The sequence below is a fragment of the Lycorma delicatula genome, chromosome 1, assembly GCF_047948215.1.
Source record: "Lycorma delicatula isolate Av1 chromosome 1, ASM4794821v1, whole genome shotgun sequence".
In the NCBI taxonomy this organism is placed as follows: Eukaryota; Metazoa; Arthropoda; class Insecta; order Hemiptera; family Fulgoridae; genus Lycorma; species Lycorma delicatula.
In genome coordinates this window covers 288,319,385-288,333,983 of record NC_134455.1, presented here as the reverse complement: position 1 = coordinate 288,333,983, position 14,599 = coordinate 288,319,385, and the positions used below count along the sequence as shown (strand labels likewise).

General features: G+C 28.8%; 1 protein-coding gene across 1 annotated transcript in view; it reads left to right on the top strand.

Annotated features, from left to right (window-relative positions):
- Positions 1 to 317: 317 nt before the first annotated feature.
- neo (ZP and PAN domain-containing protein neyo) overlaps positions 318 to 14,599 on the top strand; it is a 183,534-nt gene continuing 169,252 nt past the window's right edge. The window contains exon 1 of the mRNA XM_075354900.1: positions 318 to 387. The gene's annotated coding sequence lies outside the window, so the exon portion shown is untranslated. The remainder of the gene's footprint in view (positions 388 to 14,599) is intronic.

Genomic DNA, 14,599 nt, shown 5'->3' with positions numbered 1-14,599 from the left:
CGGATAAATGTGTTACGAACGGTTATAATACGTCATCAGAACGAAATTTTCATGTAAATCAGTCACATGCTTTACGTAAATTAGATATATGAGAGCGCATACCGTACACGAGAACGCATACGTGCGCAAGTATATTTAAATTAATTAATGTTACATCAGTGAATGGCTTAAGCAAGAGTAATACCTTCGACCTATCTTGTGGTGGGAGTGAGGGAGAGAGGTTATGATGGTCGCAGGACAACATGGTGGGGACGTTAGGAAAACTGGCTGCGGTGGGGTTCGATGCCGCATTAGTCCTTACAGTGTTAGCTGGGAAGGCCAAGGTTACCGCTCGCTCACGTTTCCTTACTGCTGCACTCCTAGGCCGATTCACTTGGAATCTTACAGGTAAATCCTTGAAACTACTACTCTTCTTCAATAACTGCACTTGTGACCACAAACACTCTCACGGCTATACTACACGACAGACTCGATACTCGGTTACCGTAATCGTTCGTTTAAAATATTTTTTTCTAAACAGTTATATTACAAACCGCTGTTTCATTTTAAGCGAATTTATATCGTGATAACGTTTACAAAAAGGTGTAAAAATTAAAACAGTGCGACATCAATATTTGTGATATTAAAAAAATAAACAAATAAAAACCACGTAATATAATTTAGGAACGGCATACACGACAAACCTATAAAGTAAAATAATAATAATAATAATTAAATAAGAAAATTAAATTTATTTTGTAATTATATGAATAACTCGTTTAATTTACACACGCTAAATATAGGTGCGCTTACGATCATAAAACTAAGATACACGACAAAAACTTTTTGCATTATTTTCAAGAAAATATTTTTTATCAATGAAAGATTAATGAAACAGTGATATTTATTTAAATTTAAAAAAATGTTCCATACAATGGATTTAATGAAACAATTTTTTATTTAATTTAAAAAAAAAGAAAAAAAGAAGGATAGCTTATTGATTTAATTAAAGATTAAGTATATTAAGTGTTTCTCTGCTTAGGAAACAATTCCGAATCTCTTGATAAAGATTCACTATAGGAAATAAACAAATGATTATTTTTAGTTCAAACAGTAGAAAGGTACTAAAAGATTAATTATAATTGAAAACGTAATTACTTTTAACTTGAATTAATAAAAGTGCTCCAATTTTAATTACATTGAATATGTGAACAACTTACTGTAAATGTTACTAACGTTAGGAATAGGCCGTTTAAAGCATAAATGCATAAAACTGCAGCGACGGTTTTTTTTACATTTATTTACGGTAACACATCGTAAGTAACTTAATTACGCACTCCAGATATAAATTTAGAAAACAAATCGTTGAAAGACGAGAGAATAATGAATTAGTGTCAGTAGAGGATAACGAAAAATGTGATATTAAAATTTTCGAACACTATTCCCAAGAATACTTCGCAAAAACAATATTTTAAAATTTTTAACGTGAAATAAGCCGCTTAACGGCTTAAAAATATTTCAATTTTAATACTAATCTTTACATCTTCATTGTAAAAACTTAAACACGAACAAGGACCTATCAATAAAATTTTAACGTCGTGAATATATATCCAAAAACTAAATAAGAACAAACGCTTTTAACTGTTCCACGTGTAAGATGTTACATTTGCAAAAGCAGATTCATTACACGAATCGAATTTCGAGCACCTGTTGTTTACATCACAGCCTAAACAGTAGAGCTGCTGACCATCAATTTAAAAACAGACTCCTCTGTTTTTTTAAATCCCGTACAACATCTGAAAACGAAATTTTATTATATATATATATATATATATATATATATATATATAAACGATCGTACGATTAAAATTATTCTAAAAGGGAAGGTGTTTTATATAAATTTTTACTAAACTTTAATGAATGTCTAATAAAAACAAAGCTGTATTTTTAAAAAATATCTTAAAGCCGCTAAACAGCTATAACTAAGCAGTAAGAGTTCAAATTGATAAGCTGTAAACTGGGGTGTAGGTTTTAGGGGTTAAATCAAACGGCCGTTTGCGATCGATAACATATCTAATACGCATGAAAATTATGAAATATCGATGTTGAAAAGCAATTCTGGACAACAATACTACATCGGCCCGTATCGTCACGCCTGTAAATACACAAAAGTAACGTACAGGACGTTCATTTTATTATCAAGAAAAATGTGTACATTTTATAGAGACAGTTAGAAACTACCATTATTTAAAGAATAATTTTAACAAATAAATACATTCAGTTTATTATCGAACCGAATGTAACGGATTCCTTTCTCAGAAGAAAAAAATATTCGTATTTGTTTTAATAAAATTAAACAAGAATACCAAACTACAGGAGAAAGGAAGTTAAAACGTTAAAATATTAATGACCTTATACAAAATACTAAATAAACAATATTAATTAAAAAAAAAAAAGAATGGAGGAAAAGTAAGTAAAACTTACGTTACGTACAGTTACGTTAACGATAGGAACCGACAGATTAATTTAAGTCGAACGTAACAGGTTTTTACCTAAAATACATTTATTTACTCGTATTGCGTAATTAGTATAGATTCTAAAACGACAAATTCTTTTGTTTTTCAAAACATCTAAACTATTAATAAACTAGAATTACGATGAGTAACAATTATTTCTGAAACTTTTTTCTAGAAAAAATTTTGTATATTCTACACGGTAAAAATTTCACCAAGGAAATAATTTATGATGCTTACTGATCCCCTAATTATTCGTACAAAAGACCTATCATCAGCATATGACAGAGGAAAAAAATAAAATTTTAATAAAAAGAATTAAAGTAGGCCGACAAAGTTAGTCAGGACTAAAGTGAGTAAAGTAGATTACGTGTTTTTTTTTTTCAATTCGGCTTATTGTAACGACGGGTTAACTGTACCTGAAATAATTAATTTTACAGAATAAAAGACGAACTTTGTAAACGTCTAAGAATAATTATTTTTCTGAATAATATTAAATTTAAAAAATCTGTAAAAGAGGGGGTGCCCAAGAAATTAAATGTAACAGCATCTGATACAGCAGCATATTAACAATAAATAATTGACCGAGAATGTAACAAAGCTTCTTATCTGACGAAAAAACTACTAACATTATAAAGTCAATACCCTCTTGTTACAACATCAACAGAAGTTACTTCTTCTAGCGTGTGTAATTTTTTTATTAAATGATTTAATAGGACTACATAATTAAAAATTATACAAATTTTATAACCAACTACAACGTATATATATATATATATATTTACATATATAACGGATGAATCAAATACTAAATTATTTATTTTTATTTAAGTTAAAAGTCAATAAAAAAAGATACTGTACCACCACATTTTAGAGCATAAATAAAATTAGACCAATGTAGAAATCAATACTACCGCTCATTTTCAATCGAGAAAAGATTCAGGTTATCTCTAGAAAACAAAATTAACCGGGATAATATGTAAAACAATAATAACTTCCTTTATAAAATAGTTACCTCAATTAATATAAAGGAATTTTTCTTAATAAATGAATTTTCTTTACATTCTGAAAATTTCTATTTAAAAATACCGTTACTGCGTTATTTAATACGAAACGATCGACAGAACACTTCTATCTTTAAGTTTCGTAAAGTAATTATATAAGGGAGTATTAAAACAATGGTGATATTATTTAAAATACAACATTTATAGTAAATTATACCAACATTAAATGAACGTAGTAGAATAGATATACAAAAAATTTTAAATAAAATAAATAACTGACAATAATAAATTCGCGTACACGTAATAATTTGTGCAACATTTAAATTGAGTTATTTTTTAATAACATCGGAGATAAATGAAAGTATTTCAGAGAGAATTTTCATTACTTAAGTATTACTAAAATTTAAAATATCGACAAGCACATGAGTGTATAATACATTTATTACAAATTTAAATAAACTGTTCACTCCAAAAAAATGTCTACTAAGTGAAGAATTTAAATTCTAAGAATTACAAAATATCTGTTTAATAGCTTTGTTTAATTAACATATACGTAAATCTACATGCATATTTTTATTTTAAGCTACATTTTCTATTGGATAAAGAATCAAATATGTTTACAATATAAATTAACAGTATTATATTATTAAAAAAATAATTGAAAGATTTTATTCCTAAATAGAACTTTAAAATCTTTTAGATCTTATTTCTTTTAAAATGGCTTTATTAAGATATGGCATTAAGATAAAGTATATAGATATCTGATACGGATTGTCTGCTCGGCAGGTATATAAAACTGAAAACGCTAAAAATTTTATAAAAACTAAGAAAGCAAATAGTACATTAATTTATAAGTAAATAAATAAGGAATTATAATACATTAGTGTAAACGCTGATAATTCGTTTACAATAACAGTCACCTGGAGATTCGTTATCTTCATTTCAATTATTATTATGACATCGTTAAAAAAGCAATATAAGATGACATTTTTTATATAACTTTAATATAGGCTAAATCATACAAAGTGTATCAAGGACGTCTACTTCATATTTGTTCATTTTTACTGTTTACTTTACGAATCATTAAACACCTGAATTCATTTCAATTCACAGCGGAAACGTTTCCTCTTCAGTAAAGAGCTGGAATAAAGATAGCGAACAACATCGTTTTAAGTGCCATAAGCAAGTCATGCTAGCATGACGTGTGTCAGCCTAATCTACGTACTTTCCCTTTCGGTAGACATGCAGTCCACTTAAAATTCTCCCATTCATATTATGATTAATAGAACTTTTAATAAATAGAAAAAAAAACCACTTCAAAATGATAATCTTAGAAAGAATACACCGCTTCTTTTTCTGTTTTGTTCCTTTAAGTAGTAAAGATTACAACCTCATAGTTACTCGTATAATCACCGAGTACAGTTCATGTATGAAAAATTATCATAATGAAGTAGACTATTTTATAAAGGTATAAAATAAAGGTATTTTATAAAGGTGTGTGTGTGTGTATACACACATACACATACACACTCACATTCCATTAAAGGAACTGACCGTCCGCAACGTATTCAAAAAAGAGTTTTCAGCAAACTGTTTAACGACTATATCACCAAATATTGGACTCTATTCTGATAGTATTGTATTTCAAATGCTCAATCAAAAACAATCACTACATTCAGCGAAAATACAGTTTCAGTGTATATATGACCGCTTTCAGTTCTTTATTTGTACATATTGTAACTGTCTACATCGGACTAAATGTGATACATTGTGAACAATTAAATGAATGGCAATATTTCTTCCATGTGGTCTATTCAAAAAATAGTGGAGAACGAAACGTATTTGCTTACGTGTAATGGCTCCACACGTTAAAACAGATCGATACTTTCCATGTATTCAGAACTAAATTATCAAAAAAATAAAATAAAAGTCTTATGAGGTCACGGCACAATATTTTATAATATTTTACGGACGGTCAGTTCCTTTAATAGAATAAGTACCGATACTTTATTCCCATTGCTAGTATAGCCTACATAATATTACATGTATCAGCGTTTATAAAAAAAAAATAGTTTTTCGGAATAAAAAAAGAATTTTTCTAAAAGTAAACACCAGTCGACAAAAAGATCATTTAATGTACTAGTCAATTTCCATATGAATAAACACACGACCAATAAAGTTAACAAAATATACTAAAAGAAAGATAAAAATTATTGAGTTTAATAAAATATCTTACTTTTTGCAGGAAAAAAAATATATAATTGTCCATCTTGAACTTCTAAATCCAAATACCAAATAAAAATTAATGATGGAGGATGTTTTTTTTTTGACTGTTTTAATTGAAAATCATAAATCTTCAACATGGTAAAACTTCAGATAATCACTTTTAAATGAAAATGTACTCCACAATAATCTCCACATTTATCCGACTAAAAATATTAGTTTTCTTCAATTATTAAAAAAAAAAAAATATTAACTAGAAATGATCATGGGAAGTTACAAATTGATATACTCCACACTTTTTGGATCGTCCAGATTCAGACAAGGGCTGCTCCCACGGGAATTTAGGTAGATTACCACTAAGACTGGTTAAGCAAGCTATAAATGGAAATTGATCCCGCAATCTTAAGTTTAACATTGAAGAGAATATTGCTGAATATAAACAAACGCGAGTACTTGTGTTCATAAGCGCATGAATAAAACAGTGTTAAAACTGTTTAATGTTGTGATGTAGCGTTGTGTGATCGCATTTATTACACCTTACGAAGTTGTAGCCTTGATGCTTTAACAATGCGATAAATATTGCATAGTTACCGACAAAGATTATGAAAACAGTTTACTAAACTGTTTTAACAGTCGCGTAGATCGCTATTTTTCCAAGTTTTTTAATTTCTAAATCTTATACCTTATTTCACCAAAACATCTAATCCGATCCCTTGTCTGATTTGTTACTTTAATTTTAGTTTAAGTATTAATTTACACTGCAGATACAAAATGCGAAGAAAACATTAATTATTTCCTATCCTGTTACTTCATGAAACACATTTATGCGCAGTCATACAATTACCAGCTCCCGTCTCTACTTTGTAACAATGAACGGCCTGGCGCGCGCGCACTCTCACTCTCTCACACACACACATAATGATTAACTAACTTTTTTACATTAAGGTAAACAAAATTCTTACTCGTTTATATTTAGTCAAAAATCTTAATTACATTTAGTTGAGGTAAAACTTTTTTTTAAATTTGTTAAACTTAAAAATAACAAATATATTTTAATACTATATTAAATTCGTGAAATTTTACTTCCAACAACATAAATATAAAAATAAGTAATAGTTTTAAAATACTTCACTAAAATCTTCTAAAAATTATAATAAATACAGCTCTGGACTAAACAAATTATAAGAAAAAACGAACACTAACAATTAAATAAGAAATCTCATTACTAAAACAAAATATTTTATTAAATAAATCACCATCTTTAGGTTATTTAGTCATTATTTAGAAAATTTATTTAAGATTTATTTCTTAAATAAATGTAACGTGTCATTTGGTAGTAACACATGATATCGTTAAAATATATAATGCACTCAAAATATTATCAAATGCAGACAATGCAGGACATTAATATCTCAATAATTTTTCTTTTTTCGGCTTTTAAATTTGGCAAACGAGCGATAGTCCGAGATATTCAAGGCTGGTGCAGGTTTTTTACTTGAGACCGGTAACTAGGCCCGTTCCTTTTTTGAAATTTTAATGTACATGTTGACTCGTCAGGCTGTCGCAATCGACTAATTTCGAGTACAATGTGAAATTCATATTTATATTCCAACTGAATAACTAAGCAAAACAATTTAATATTAAAAACGGAACTGAAGTATTAATTATGTTCTTTTTTAATGAAAAAATGGCGATGATAAATTGGATTAGATTTTGCACTTTTAAGACCGGCTCGAATGAATAATTTAGTTGTTTTTAATATAATTATTACTACTGAAGAGCCAAGAAACAATAATAAATACATGTGATTTTTTCTTCATTTTTAACTATTTAAACTTTATTAAATAGTTTTTGTGTAATTTCTAAATATTACAAATTCAATGTACTCAAAATTTTAAGCTATAGGTAGTTATACAATATGGCCGATACGTTGTATAAAGCATCATGTAAAATAGCAAATCTATCACTGCTCTACAACACACAGGAATTCTTTCTAACGTTACTCGCTACATGTTAAGTCCATCTCATAATTAAAATCGTTTAACTTTTACAAAAATTCGTGATCGGCTAGCGTTACTAATAATTTCCACGAAAGCTGTCCATGTATAACTAAAATTGTTATTTTTTTCTTCACGAATGATAAACACATTATTTCGTTTACTGGGAGAATCGACGTCAATATTTTGATTCTGTCAACCGAATGATCACTCGTATAACGATTGAGTTTTATAGAACGGATAACGAATTTTTTAAATGAATGTAAGTAAATCCTGATTCGTTAAATGTAGCTTCACTCATTTCAGTAAAATACAGTATACGTGCTTTCGCAAACCGTTAGCTAACATCACCGAGTTAGAAAATTTTAACAATTTGTTTATACACAGAGAGAAAAGAACAACATAAAAAAAAAGTTGAATGTTGTCGAACTCCTCTAAAAACTTCATTCCAATACTACTTCTTGTTTTTGTATTCTGCTTTATTTTTATTTAATATTAACTAAACCACTTAAATAATTTTTTATTCGTAGATTTTAAATCGACCAATAAATAAAACATTCTGTATAATCAGAAGCTCCAGTCAAATCTTAAAAATCAGAATAGCGATCTTTTTATTAAACGAAATAAAATCTATTCTTATATTATCTTAGAGACTACAGCCAGAACGCGAGTAGATGACTTGACACAAGGCACATCTATCTCGCTCCTAAAATCTACCTAACCATTCTCGAGGTTAACAAGTATCCCGTGCGAATAGAGAAAATTAGTACGAAATAGTTTCCTATCGCCTTCACCGAATGAAAACGTACTGTTGCACATCGAATACCAAGCACGCCGCGAAACTTATGAGTTCAGGCAAACGAGTGACTGTCACTCTGTCCATTACAGGGATTGGTTGTACGATGGAAAATAATAACTTTAATATATAGGAAGAGGATGTAGTACCTCTTGCATTACGGGTACTTTTAATGAATCGTCTACAAGAAAACCGGAAAGATATTGTAAACCATTATATTACAGTGAAATTCTCTATATATCATTCGAACGGGTAATGTTCGATCGATTCTATAAACTACCTGAACAAACACTAATATTACTAATCTTACATACAGAGGTAAAATATTACAACCAAAATTATTTCAACTTATATTTAAAATGACCGTCTTAAATACTTTTGAATTCATTTTTCTTGTAATCTGCATTATCAATCTTTTCTTTTAATCATTAGGATAAAAAATTAAAGAGTTAAACGAGTAATTGAACAGGTGCCTCAAAGAAGAGACCATTTCCGATGTAATTAATATTTAACTATTAAAGAATAATAAAATCAATATTTACTAAAACAAAAGTTACCTGATAAAGAACTTTATGTATTTTTTCATCGGCAATAAAATTACAAAGTTAATTTCTTGTATTACGTTTAAGCTCTAAATTAGAAGTTTTAAGATATGATGGGCTTTTTCTTCCGATCGTACACTTTGTAACCTCACATTTTAATCTTTTACAAAGAATATTTATCGCAAGTAAAAAAATCTTTTTTTTTAACTATATAACGTTTAATTCTAGGACTTTAGGAGGGTAAGTTAGAACATATTCGATGACAAACACTGATAAATACAGAATTGTGTGATGCAATTAGAAAAAAAAGAACCGTTGCAATAAATTTATTAAAACTAAAAATATAACATTTTATATGATAATGAGTGCCGATAACGCCTCAGATACTTACTGCCTGTCTCATATGTAGGTTACTGTTTTTAAAAAGAGCGAATGGTAAAAACGGAAGACCACTCGAGTGCTGTACATCAACAATACTTAGATTTTTTTCTTAATTATCCATTTTAAGTCCATGAATGCTGCTAATTAATATTTAAATTTAATTTTTTAATAAATCTATACAAACAAATCGTAAAACTTTAATTTGCACACAACTTTTAACTCAAGGTAGAAATATTTATTGAAATAATTTCGCTGAAAAATTTAATAAATTCATAGAATAAAATCTAGAACCTGGTATCACCTATTTCAGGTACACTTGGGAAAAGATTTAATGATGAGAACGGCTAAATTATGCACGCAGAGAGAAAAGCGCCAAGGAAGATCGGAATGTGTGTTTCGCGTGACACTACTACCGGTAGAGTAAATCCCTATATTACAATCCACATCACAAACACATCACATCGTTAAAACTTTATATTAGTACTACTAATATTATTATTATTAATAGTTTTACAACCGTACATTAATAACATATTAAAAAAAAAATTACTACACTACACTTACTAAAAATGAAAACTATAATATGCGACTCGCGAAGCAAAACGTAGATTAACGTAGTTTTAAAAACTGTACGCTGTGATACTGTTTTAAAACTATCACGCAATGAAATCAAATTCATAATAATCAAAATTAATTAAACTTACTATTAATCAGTATATTATTACTATGGAAGGAAATAATACTAACTACATACTCTAAAATAATACCGACAGACAACTCGCAGTGTTTATATATAAGATTTCTCATAAAATTATAAACTGGCAGTAAGTACTTCAAAGTATTATTCTGAAATGTAGTTTTTGCGATAATTCAACTCCGTCTATAAGTTTGAAATCTATTAACTTTTAATAAAATAAATAAGCAAATTAAAATATTTTTAAAATTGTCAGTTCTTAATTAATATCCCTAGAAGATGAATGCCACCGATTACGAATATCAGTTCTACAATAATTGATATTCCGTAAGGGCATCAGAAAGTTACACCCACATGTTTGTGTGCGCACACAGATCTGAGCAACACAGAAACACCACTGTTTTCGACAATCAGTAGAATCGAAGGAAATCACAAAATCGAATTACGTGACATCGTACAAACATTTCACACACAAACGCGTACTCCCATAACAACAAAAGACTATAACTTCAACTGTATCAAACGATAATGAAAGAAAATATAGGTAACGGTAATTAAACAAGAGACAACAAAAGGGGTGAACGAATACATTAGGAGAAGAAAGAATAATAAAACACTTTATTGCGGAACCGTGAGCTAGGTCTAGGCCTAGGCCGAGTCAGCCTTGGAGGTAGTGACACGCAGATTCCGCTAAATGAGAATGCAGGTTATTTCGCATCATCGAATAAATGAATAATAACAAGTATACCGCATCGCGTGATACAAAAGTTCGCATGCGAACGCACCAAAACCGTAATCGTACACGCAGATATGTAATAAACAATACACATCCCGGGTGTAGAGGGCTATAAACTACATTAAAATATCAACCGGAAAAATACGATTCGCAAAAATAATTTCAAGAACATTAATAATTCAGCAGCATCTTTTTTACTGCTATTTATTTTAAAAAATCAATCATTTAAAAATTTATCTATTCATTAATTATAAACTATAACCGATTTTATATTAACCGACGCGAATTGCAAATCTCAACATCCTATAGCATTTTTATTTTTTAATATTTTGATTAATTTTTTATTTTTATTAAATTTGAATTTTGGATTTAATAGTAATTTTTAAACATTTTTGTTTTAATTCTGCTCTTGATTATGTACATATCGCCCGTCACTCACGCAATGTACTGCGTTTCTGTACACCAGAAACCGATTTTGGTTTTCTCAAAATTTTACTTCGGCCGATTACAAACAAATCTGTTTATCCAAAACATATCTCTCAATAATTAATATAAGTATAATTTTTCAGAATTAAAGCAAACGTCATGCAGTACGTACTCCTACAAATCATCCTTTGCTACTTTTCACCTGTTTATTCCACTTCCTATAAATCGATGCATTTTTCTTCTGCCTTTATCGGCTTTGGAAATTTCCGTGATATATAAGATAAGAACGACCTCGGTTCTCGATTAATTATTAATATAAATTAATAATAACTATTAAAGGTGAAACTGTCAAACGTTTCCAAGTGTCAAAAATGAATCAAAAAACATATGAAGCAAAAAATATTCCTGAATAAATATTTAAAGAAAAAGTTCAATTTTTATTGCGCGTATTTTACACTTAAAAAAAGACATAAATGTTTGTAAATATGCGAGTAAGTTGAAAAAGGTAACAACGTTTCAAATGGAATATTTATTTAAATTACGTTCTAAGTGGATAGCAGGTTAAAAACGCAGGCTAATATAGAGAAAAACTTATTTATTATTTTTTCATGAAATAAGCTATTATTCAAGTATACACTTAGATGGAAGTCCAAATACAGAAATTACGCCTTTGTTAATATGTACGGCAATAAAAATTAATACTATTATTAATTTATTACGTTATACGCCGTCCTTCGAGGTGAGGGACCTCACAGTGGCCTTCAATGTCCTTCCGGTCTGCGGTAGCCGGTAATCAACACTGAATTCCTTACAGCATACTGTTCAATTATCGATAGTAATAAGACCGGGCATAGTTTTATTTAGCGGTCTCATTTTAATTTTTTCTATTCCATTCATAAATATCGGTTACAATTTAATAAACAAACATTTTTAATATACGATTAAATTAATTTCCTGTATTTACAAGAATTAATTTTTTCTTTTTATCTAACTGCTAAATATAAGTTATCATAGAATTTTACTAATAACCATGGTCTCCGGCGAATTAAAAATGACGGAACACTATAATTAAATATTTATCATTTGATCCACACACTTACGGTGTGTAGGTTTGATCACTCACCTATTCATACGGTGATCACTACTGTAAAATCTAATTCCAGTTACAGTAAAATTGATAAATATAACCTACGCTAAATACGCGTATAACAATATCTATGATAAAAAATCTGATGTGGACACTACATGATTTCCTTCTACGCCTACTAAATTACATATACACATTTTTTTTTAATTTAAATTGAAAAGTACATAAAATTTTATTTAATTTGAAAGTGAGATACGATTTAATTTAACCCAATGGGTTGCTCTAGTGGTGAACGCGTCTTCGCAAATCAGCTGATTTTGAAGTCGAGAGTTCTAGCGTTCAAGTCCTAGTAAAGGCAATTACTTTTATACGGATTTGAATACTAGATCGTGGATACTGGTGTTCGTTGGTGGTTGGGTTTTAATTAACCATCCATCTCATAAATGGTCAATTTGAGACTGTACAAGACTACACTTCACCTACACTCATACATATCATCCTCATTCATCCTCTGAAGTAATACCTGACGGTAACTCCCGGAGGCTTAACAGGAAAAAGGAAGTTAATAAAGTAACAGTTACACAACTACATTGTGGTAGACACCACATTGCATCATATTTTTTTATGGTGTCCATATCAGCATTTTGTATTATTTTATATATAAATTTTGTTTCGCGTCGTTCAAGTAGTAATGTGATATAAGTGAGAACGTGTCGGATCAGTAACCACGGACACATCGGTTCGAATCCCACTTCATATATATAATTTTTTTTTAACTTTTTTTTAAATTTAAATATATTGATTTATTAATAATTATTAATCTCTGTAGAAATTTTTGAATAAAAATGAAAAGTACATCAAATTTTATTTCATTACTAACTTCTGATTTTTTTCAATCGGAGGTTAACTTGAATATTGCATAGTTATTAATTTGAATACTGTATTGGTTGTATTAAATTATTATTAATAAATAAATATATTTAAATTTTTAAAAAAAGTTAAAAAAAATGGAAATGAAGTCGGATTCGAACCGATGTGCCTTCCCCTTGTAGGATCCAAACATTTAATTAAAATTCTGTTTGGCTATAACTCTATAAACAACGAAAGTAAGTATCAATGAAAAGATAGTTTTTTCGATTAGGTTGCAATTTTTTTTTTTTTAAATGGTAGGATAACCATGCACTCATATACTGAGCTTAATATAATGTGGGGTTATGTTTGTAAAATTTTGAGAAAATTGACCACAAAAGTTCCCCACCTCCTGGAGATATTTACTCCAAAATCGTACCAACAAATTGCTTCACATAAACCAGTCTCTAAACAAAAAATCAATCAAAATCGATTTATCCAGTCAAAAGTTAAGCTTCAACACGTCAACGCACGTACATTACCTCCCACCTTCTTTTTTCGTGTACCTGGGGTCATGAAACGTCAAGAATTGCTAAAGAATACATAGCCCATTTTTTGAGACTGCTTACGTACTTTCCTTCTTGCAACATAGCTCTAAAGCTGTATTGCTAAAAAAGTAAAAATGACTAACGAATGTGTTTCAAATCTATTTATTTTTCAAAAATAAGCATCATCCAGTGATATAAAATAAAAATTATCGCTTTTAATAAAACAAAATATCTAAAATGAAAACACGGTATAATAAAAACATGAAAAATGAATATTTTATTTTCACCACGAGTCTATACTTCTCTATTTTACATTTTACATTTTTTCTGCGAATGAAAATGAGTATATTGCACGTAAATTTCAACTAAAGACTAAAAATCGATATATAATGGTTTCGTCAAATAGTTAATTAAGATAAATAGTTAATTAATTTAAATGATTCTTAAGTATTATTTTTTATTTATGACGATCGTTTTAATAATAAATAACATATTACAGTATTTCATTCCCGCTAACTAAATAAAGTTAATATACTTTATATAAAAAATAACAAAAATGAAGTTTCAGCTTTCTCAATTACTTTGCACAAAAAAATGTAAATATAAATTAAAGGAACTTAACTCAAAATATGTCAAAATAACATAATTATTTTTGAACATTTAAAAAAGAACTTTGTTACGATATGACTAATTTAATGATAAAATATTTAATACAAGTCAACAATTGAAAATGAAACACTCCACAGAGGATGAAACTGTGGTGTTGGAACAAATAACGGGTTCATGATAACCGTGTGGTTGTTCATCACTCTATCCGTCTCTCT